This window comes from Drosophila kikkawai, chromosome 3R (assembly GCF_030179895.1).
Source record: "Drosophila kikkawai strain 14028-0561.14 chromosome 3R, DkikHiC1v2, whole genome shotgun sequence".
Classification (NCBI taxonomy): Eukaryota; Metazoa; Arthropoda; class Insecta; order Diptera; family Drosophilidae; genus Drosophila; species Drosophila kikkawai.
Genome location: NC_091731.1, coordinates 22,285,383 through 22,295,701, shown reverse-complemented (window position 1 = coordinate 22,295,701; position 10,319 = coordinate 22,285,383).

The window sequence follows — 10,319 nt, the reverse complement described above, 5'->3', positions numbered from 1 at the left end:
TTGTGGTGACAAACCACTAAATCAATTATCCCATTAATTGTCCAGGTGATTGTAGTCTAAGTACTGCCATTCAAATGGTATCCACTGATTAAATCAAAATCAAAGCCTGGCCTTTAAGATGCAGATACCGACTGAGAGTTTCTTCCCCCGGCGCTTGAGTGGATTCTAAAATGCGGATGTCGATTTCATGGCCTAGAATCATTGCCGCCGCGCGAACAACGTCGCTAAGGGCGGTTCAGCAGGGGTTTGGGATGCGAGTTCCGAGAGGTTCGGGGTTACGGCGAGGAAAATTCGTTTCCAAAAAGTGACCGTTTGAAAATTGGACAAAGTGGCTGATGCTGCTCCTGCTGATGCTGCTGCCGTGTTCAGACCGGACCCGCGCCCAAGGCACACAAGCCGCACAGCCGTAGAGCTGCACACACCCATACACACACCGAACCCACATCCCGTACGCCACACACTCACATACTCATTGATTTACAGAGAGAAAATCAAAAAAAACCAAAAACTTTATCTAAATTTGACTTTATACCTCAAAGAGTATTCAAATCTTAACAAAAATTTATCTTTTAAATTAAAATATAATTTTCTTATAAATTTAGGGCTTGATAAAATTTAAAATACATTACCTACATTTTTATTTCAGTGTTTTAACACACACGAATGTCTAAGCTGGGCGGCTGTCCATTTAACGCGATACTCACACCACTGAAAGGCGCGCTCACACAATCGTTCAGGACCCACGCACACACACACACACACAGCGAACATATATGATGTCCGTGACCCTCCTTCCCTTCTATATTGCCACCCCCAAAAAAACCACCCACTTCACCCCCACCCCGCCATTGGGTCGGCGAAATTGGGTTCGTCCCTTGAAAGAATCGTCCTAAGATGAAAGTGCTGTCCCTTGTCCGCCTACCGTACGTTAGCTTCGCTGAAAATTTGCTCGTGGCATGAACACATGTGGCGTAATTTCGTCGCAGATTTTTGTTCGCTAACTGGACAAGGAGATTTCGTGCACTCAGCGAAAAGAGGGGGTGATAAGGGGTCCTTCTGATTGGTGGGTTTACATTTGTTAAGAAGAAAAGAAAGAAATAACTCGGAGGAACTTAAAACCTCTTTGTAATTAGAAAATTAGGTATTTAAGATGTTTACAATTTCTTATTGTAATATTTAATTATTTTTAAATATTATTTATCTAAGAAAATGTTATAATAAATGTATTTAAAATTAAAATTCATGAGTTTGTAGTGGAACATTCGTTTTTTACCTTCAATACCTTCTCAACCTCAGATATCTCAATAACAATAACTAAAACGTGTCCCAAACCATTTGAGCTTAAATTCCTTTATTAAGCACTTATTAAATATTAATTTCAAGCGCTTGCAAATTTTTCACAGTGTCCCTTTTTGGACTTCCGAGTCGCGGGACCCTGTAATAGCGGCTAGTCAATGTTGTGCGCCAAGGCGTGGGCCGTGGGTCGTTGGTCGTCGGTCGTGGGCCGTGTCGTCGTCCCCCGCGGTGGTTGGACTTGCTCAGGAGCTCCCCCCGCTCCTCCCCCAGGACATCGCATCCTCGCCTCGCCTCGGACTTGGACGCCGCCAGTGACCGGCTGGGCATAAGTACAGTTGTGTAAATACACTAGCGGCCAACGCCGCGGCCCAAGAATTTGTATTTTATCAGCATCATTCACATCGCGTAGTCAAGGACTCCCAATATTTACGCGAAGTATACACACACATGCAGGCGTGTGTGTGTGTGCGGCCCGGCGAGTGTGTGAGTGTGTAAGTGGGTTCTTGCCGAAGCAAACAGGACATGCTACAGCGGTGGGGGAAGCGCGAGGGTTTTGCACACGGGCTGCTGTCGACTCTGTCCGCTTGTGTGTTTGAGTTTTTACGTGCACACAAAATAAAAATGGGAGTAATTTTAGACATTTTTTACATACTTTTAAGCTGGATTTGATTATACATAATTTTAAGCAAAATTAAATACATTTCAATATATTCTGCAGGACAATTTAAAGAAATATAAAATAAACTTAGAGGTGAAGGTTTCATAAATGATATTCCTTCTAAATAAATAATAATTACCTTATTGCCGCCTAGTTGCTTGGTCATACTGCGTATAATTATGGCACTAGACTAGATTATATATATATAATAATTTTTTAAATGAATCTTCCAGGTATTGCTGGATTCCTTAAAGTATGTCTGTCTCTATCTTTTCGCTGAATAAACATCCTAGTTATATTAGTTATATTCAAACAACTGAATACCTGCCCCTAGACTGGTCATACTTTAAGCATTAAAAATGAAAAATCACCCGCTCTTTTTTTCCATGTGTTCATATGTGTGCGAGGACACACGTTTGCCGAAGGGGTGGGCGCTTTAGGGTGCGATCCTTTCATTTTATTCCTAAATGTCCTTCCTTCAATATTTCAAACGTGCTTCGTGACGCGTCCGTTTTGCAAAGGCCCGGCGACTTGCAAGTGGGCCTTCTGCTCCTGCTCCTGATGCCACCGCTGCCTTTGGCTTTGCCTTTGCTTTTGTCGCGCTCCGTTCTTCAGCTTGTTGTTATTGTTCGCCGCTGACATGTTGCTGCTGCGCCGCGGTGAATTGAGCGGGGAGTGGGTGGAATGGGATGCTTCTGGGATGGACTGGCCCAGCCTGGCTCATGGGTGAATGGGTGGACGATTGGACGAGTGGGAGAGTGGAAGAGGAAGGTCCTGCGGACACGCAGACCGTCGTCGTTGGCATCGCTGGCGTCGGGGGGGTAGAAAACTTTTATCTCGGCGCATTTATTTTTCTATTCCACTTATAATATATGCCAGAAACAGGATACACACCCACATGGGCATATATTGGATATTTATTTTGTATTCGAACGCCCGGCGACGGACAGCGAACGTGTCAGCATCAGCATCAGCATCAGGAGCAGAATCAGCGGCCTCGCCGGGTCGCCGGACGGTTAAGTGGGGTAGCCCGTTATGGGACTGGACTCGCAAGGGGGGATGTACAGAGCGTAGATGGGGTCCGTAGTCCTTGTGAGTACGGTATGTGTGTGTGTGTTTGGGCCTTTGCCCGGACGGCGGACAAAGCGACGGACGCTGAAAAATGGCGTGAATTCACTTGGGTGATTTGCGCGACGTCCTGCACGATACACACATTCGAGGATGATGGAAAAAATGTTCCTTCACCTTTTCATTTTCTCCGCTTAGAAGTTCGTCTTGGCGAATACAAAAAAAAAAAAAAAGAAAAGTGGGAGAAAAACCTATTCTTGGGGATGGGAGGATGGCCTGTGACCACATGGCAAAGTTTCCTTTCAGACCTGGTCTTATATTTTTGCGACATTCTTTATCCTTGAATATGCAGTATATACATTTTAAATTATTTAATTAGCTTACTGTAAAATATTATAAAAAAATGTATGAGAAAAAGCTCATTTTCACCTGTTAAACAGTATCTTTGGATTAGGAAAATAGCTCTGAACTTTAAAGTAAAGCTTTGCAACAATGTCTTAGCTATATTTTTGAATTCATATCTGAAGACATTCGATTTAAATTAAGCTTATTATTATTTAAATATATTCTATTTGTGTTTATATTAAATAAAACATTTTTATAAATACCTTCAGGCTTCTAAAAATTATATTGCTAATCCGAAAATACTACAAGAAATATCTTTATGAACTGGATTAACGATGTTATACCAGAAATGCATATCCCCGTTTGACTTAATACGACTAGATTTTATGCGAACATTACACGGAGCAGTTACAGTTACTCGGTGGCGGTCAGTAAGCATCCTTATGATCCTTGGAATGGCCGTGATGAACCGCTGAAAAGCGGACTATACACCTGCCGCTGGTGCTGATTGTTATGGCCTCGGCCATTTCCATCAAGTGCTAATATACCGACGTGCCCGTCGACGCCTCTTCCGCGTTCAGAGCCCAGTTTATGACTCTAATTGCCCAAGACTCGGCAGAAGTTGATACTGGTAACTGCTTATCTCTGCCCAGTTGATATGTTGATGACGTGTTTACTGCAGCATAAAGTCCCTTTTACGACCCATTTTATTTATATCCAAGCTCCGCTCCGCACTGCCCGTGAGCCTGTCCTGGCGCCAATAAATTTTTATTAGCCATGATGTGGCCGCTCTTGTTCCTTAAGACGGCGAGCAAACTGATTCCGATGTTTTATTGCCCATATTGTGGCCATTCGCATGTAATTCGCGTTTTATTCCCCACACGGTGGGCGTGTGAGGAAATTAGTTTTCAATTAGGTTTTCGCTTATTTGCTAAAGATAAGCGGGGATTTGAGGATTTTTGAGTTTGTCTTGTGTTTTAGGTTAATAATTATGGGACTACGGGATAATTCCCCCTAATCCCATGTTTATTAACTTAAAATTAAAGCCAATTAAAATGTCTTAATTGAGTTATATTGTTTTTTAATATAGTTAAAAGCATTATTAACGACTTGCATATTTTATATAATTTACTTTTCAACTTTTAGCCGAAAAGGACAGCAATGGTAATCCTTTATATGGCCTTAAAAAGTATTTATATATATCATAAATCATTTTCAGATGCTTATTTAATGTTTTACAATGTATTTCATATTTTTAAATAAATAATTCTTGCAGTTTCAACTAATGGAATTATAATAGTAATACTTAGATGGTATTTCTAATAATTTGTGAAGAATTTTAAAAGCTCTCTTTAGAATGTTACATTTGAATTTAGAAACAGTAATGTTACCATTATTATTTTATTTTTATATTTTTATGCTAGATATTTCTTAATCATCTCTAACTCTCATTGAAATTTCTCCAAGGAATCAAAGAATATATGAAACGCCTTTTAAATGCAATTCTTTTCTTATTAATTATTAAGTTAAGTATACATTTCAAGCCTATTAACTATCCATTTAAATTAATTCGTAAGTGTTTACTCAAAGTAAACATAAAATAACTTTAGAAACAACTTTCCCTTGGAGCCTATGTACTGGTATGTTGATAATGAGCCACTGAGTACGCTCTAATTGAGGGATTAGTTAGCCTGATTATCGGGTTCATTAAACTTTCACCAGACAATGCGATGCGGCTATAATATACAGTTGGCCCAGCAGGATGGCGCCAGTACATAATGTATTTCATTATGGCATTATTGGGCAAGGCCATGTACTATACATAGGCAGGTGCACTCCGCTCACACTCAGGTGCAAGTGAGTTGCATTGACATTGACTTTCATCTCATTATAATGGCAACAAATGTTTATTTATGATTGTACTTGCCGACACATACCACACACTCACACACACACACACATCCATGAGTGTTGTGTTGTGCCTGTGTGTTAATGGAGCAAATTCCAGCCAAAGTGCCACAAGCATTGGGTTAAACAACTTGTTTTCCTAATTTAATGATAATGAGCTATTTATGGCTGGATACATGCCATCGGTTGTGTGTGAGCCCATCTACTTATGAGCCTGTGAGCGAAAGTGTTCTGTACAGTGTGTGTGTGTGTGTCTGATGTGATGCGATGTGTGTGCTTGTGTCCGAGGTGTGTGTGCCATTCTGATTATGAATGTAATGCAAATGCACATTGCATTATTTATAATATCGGTCGTACATCAATTAGAAGAACTGTTCAAAATTGTTTGTAAGCATTTAATTAGGATAGTTACTTGAGGTGGCTTAACCGGTTGACCTTTCTGTAACTCTCTCTCTCTCTCTGTTTGCACTTTTGACAACTTAATTGATTGTTGTAAGCCCTCACCTATAAGTGAGGATTCCCGGTAATTATTGTAATTTTAATTGCCAGGAAAAAGCGGGGGTGCTGACTGGAAAATGTTTTATACTAAAAAGGATATGCACAGATTTTCCAAGAATTTATTAAAAACAGTTTTAAAGCAAACTAAAGGAGTGAAGGATTTATCAGTTTGATGAAATAAATTTTGACATTTTATGGTAATTTTAAACCTTTATTTGAAATGGTTTCATTTTTCCAAGCATTTCTCTTTCTAAAACGACTACTATATATTGCTTAGAAAATGTATATCCACCTAAAACAAACATATAAAAATATTTCATTAAAGCTTTATATTGAGTTGAAGCTCATTATTAAATTTCAAATTAAAAATTTAAAAGGACTTTGAGTTTTAAGTTTTGTAAGAGTTATCAGTTTCATGATATAATATTCGACATTTTATGGATATTTTAAAATTTTATTTGACAGTTTTTCCCTTTTTCAAGGATTTATCGACCTAAAAAAACGATAAAGTAATTAAATTTCATAATAAAATGAATACTTAAAATCTACTTTAATTATTTGAATTAGATATTCATATAAAAGAATAAGGTCTTTATTAATTATTTATATTCACCTTAAAAGTCATATAAAAATATTTAATTAATGATTTATAATGACATGGAGCTTATAAATTTCCAATTAAAAATTTTAATGAATTTTTTATACTTAAAAAGAGTTTGAAACAATAGCAACTAAAAACATAGTTAACCATGGTCTGTTTTACTCCCTGTTAAAGTTTTTCATACGATATTAATTTAAGAAAATGTGTAAACTCCATGTAACTCCATAATTAAGCATTTATTTCAGTATCCTCGAGGTATGTGCACCAATTAGTACTTTAAAACACCGAAAACCAATTAAGATAAACACTCCAAAATAATATTTTATGCCCGAGATAAGCCATGTATATTTTTGCCTAAAAAATATTCCTATGTCTGCGGCAATGGTATAAATAATTTATACCCAAAATTATCGATGGCGCATATCTCGACGAAAAAGGCGAGATGCCAATTGGCAAAAACAAACACGCGCACAGATGCGTGTGCGCTCGTCCTTATTCGAGCCTGAGTATTTATGTCTTCGTGGCGAGCAGTACAATATACGCAGCAAGCAATGCATTTATGCAAATGCAGCATACACACTATACACACACACCATACACACACACACACACATGCACTTGTAATTGCAGGCACGCGCAATTTCTTCAACTTAGGCGTATTCTCGGTATATGGCAAATGAAAGTTATATACTCGTTTAATATGCATATTCCCGAGGAAACAAGGATGCTGGCAAGGAGGCAAGGAAACGGGGCGAGGCCTGCGCTAGTGTGCGTCTCGTTCTAATTCTAATGTCCAGCGTTTGAAAGTCTTCAGGATGCGAGCACACGGACACATGGACATACGAACGCACAAACACACGCACCTTGCCATAGCGCCCGATACATAGTCCTGGCCGGGCAGTCTGTATGTCAGAGAGTCCTGGCATGGTCGTCAGATGGCTAGGATGCAGTCTTGATACATGAGCAGCCTGGCCATCCAGTCGGGCATCCGTTCAGGCGCAAAATCTGATGTGGCTGCTCCTACGTAGTCCTTATTGCAGCAGCTCCACATCGCCCCACTCTCTGCATATCCTTTCGTATCCTTGCCTTGCCTTAGCTCAGCTCGAAACTTTCTGCCCAGGAAGAAGTTAGCACGTATATGGATGTGGCTGTGGCTGCTGATGTGGATGTGTACATGCGAGCACACGGCGGTCGGCATATATACGTATATATCATATCGGGTAGGTGTGCTTTGCATCATTGGCCGTCCACCTCCACGGATGACCAGCAGTAACCGAAATGCACGATAAGATTTGGCACAGTGGTTAAGGGAGCAGGTTCTTTGAGGAGAGTCTTAAAAGGGTTTGCTTGACCAAAAAGATCGGTTGAATTTTTATAGCAAAGAATTAAATATTTACAAGTCTGAGTTAAGTAAATTTTAAATAGGACATATTTATATTATAAAGCTTATAGATTTTTATATTATATACGAGTCACAACTGAGTAGATTTTAAATAGAAAATTCGTGGTTAATTGTTAACCAGAGTTGATATTGATATTGAAGCGACAAGAAACACTCTTCTCGTAAATATATAATAGAAATATTTATTAAAAACCTTTTCAAAAGTTTAGGTACTATATGACCCAGTTATTTTCATCAATCATTTAAATAGAGATGATGCCCAACATACTTCAAGTTAAATTACAATTAAAATTTAAAAAAAACACTTAGTCAGTCTTAAATCTAGATAGTCCTGTCTTGGTTTGATTAAATTTCCTTAGACCCATCATAGTTTCCATAATTTGCAACTTTTGTTTTTAGCCAAAAAACAAATATGTATAGTTTCGAGTTTAAAATGTGCAATATACATGGGTCCATAGGTTGGTAATTTTATTATCTATTCTCGAGCGGAGTTCTAGCACAGCGCTCCTTGGGCGAGTGTATATACCAAACAAATGTATATGCAAATGCCAGCTCCCGAGACCGAGACCGAGGACCGAGACTCAAGTGGCCGAATGGGAAGTGGGATCCGGTGGGTGTCCGGTGGAGAATCGAGGACTGAAGAAGGATGAGATGGTGGCGCTCACTCTCACGCCCTTTTCTACGGCAACGGCAACGGTCTTGGTCAATTGCGACGTCGGCGGCATTCGTGAAATAGCCAACTTTCGTACATACTGCGATGGAGCCGTAGCCGTTGCCGTAGCTGGATTTTTGCTCCGCCGTCTCCGTCTTTCGTTTCTAGCTCTTTCGCTCTGCAGATGCACATGTGTGTTTGTGTATTAATTTACCCTCCCACGGCCCACTGCCCACAAGTCCACCCTTCTGAGACCGAGCCGGACTATATGCAAGCAAGCAAGCTGGCCAGGCCAGGCCAGGCCAGGCCAGGCCAGGCCACAGCAACTTGAAAAGTCGAATTTTCGCCATCTCGTTCCGACGTCTCGCGCAGCCACTACCTCAGCCAGCCAGAGTTTGCTGCTTCCACTTGGACTTCGCATCAGCATCAGCATCCTACTCAGCCTCAACCCCTTCTACTCTTGATTCCAGTGCTGGCCATGGCAATGCGATGCGATGCGAGGCGAGGCGATGACGATGGCGACGCAGCAAAACGTGACCTAGCCCGGTTAGAGCATACCCCATATAGACTCCATCGCCAGTGGACCAGAGAAAATCTCCACCCCCAAAAAGGCCCATCCTTGTGCCAACCCTTCCTGCCATCTGTCCCCCACTAACTCCAACCCCTGGTAAAAGCAGCAGCATCGGCAGCACTGGACCACCGGACACGGAGCCATCATCCTCATCAGCTTTAGCCGCCGATGTAGCAAGCAATCGCAAGCCGTATGCAAACAATATTTTACATAGCTACTGTCTGGAGGTTCTTGCTGCCCGACTTCGTTGGCCTTCCTTCGTGCCGAGGCCTTCTGGCTCCTTACTCCTTGCAGCCCGCTCGGACATCGAGCAATCGCACTCATACACGAGCACATAGATGCAGGGGGAGAAATTATTGTGTTAGTTTTGAGGGTTTTAGGTGGATATTTTGTTTGTTATTTTAAGTTATTATATGAACTATTTTTAGTATGTAAATAGTAATTCATGTTTTTAGGTTAGTTTAGTTCAAGAACTTTGTCTATGGAAAGTACTACCTATTTCTAGATAATACAAAGAAATATCTATTAAGTAACTAGACCGTTCCTTGGCTGTCTGTACACAATCTAGAGAGAATTACATACTTATTCAGAATATATAAAAAGTCTCATTATATTTATATAAATATTCTAATAGATAAAGAAAGAACATTTCCCTCAGTGTATTTTGGATACGGGGGATACGGATGCTGAAGGGCCACGGAGTGCTACGTATGCTGCGATGTTTGTGTTTGTGTAAATGTCCGCATCTAAATTCGCATATACAGCAGCGGTCAACTATGGAAATTATCGATCGACTTGTTTTTGGTGTCAGGTGGTCGGGCGATGGATGCGGTGGCAGCAAGGAAAGGCAAGGCAAGGCAGCATGATGGACACGCGGCTGGCCGGGAGTTTGGGCCATGTTGGGGTCCTGGGTGCCAACGAACTGGATTTCGGGGGCGGCCGATATGCCAAGGCGCGTAGATTGAGATGGCAGAGAGGAGGAGCTGGGGCGGTGAAGAGTGGCGTGGCTGATGCTGGAAGGAGCTTGTCACACTCGGGGCCCGGTTGCCCAGAAGTTGCCTGCGAATTACCACTGCTTGTTCGTCGTCGTCATCGTCGTCGTCGACGTCGTGGTAGAAGTCCTTTCGTCCTGCTGGGTCCTCGCTCCCCGCACACCCCCTTCTAGAGCTGCTTGTGTGCAACGGCCACTGGGCCTCCACGACAACGGACAACGACAGCGGCCATGGCGATGACCAAAGGAATGGGTGAATGCTCTGCATTTGCGAAGCATTCAGCGGAAATATTCATCCTAGCTCGTCTTTTCAGCCAAGGACTCCCCAG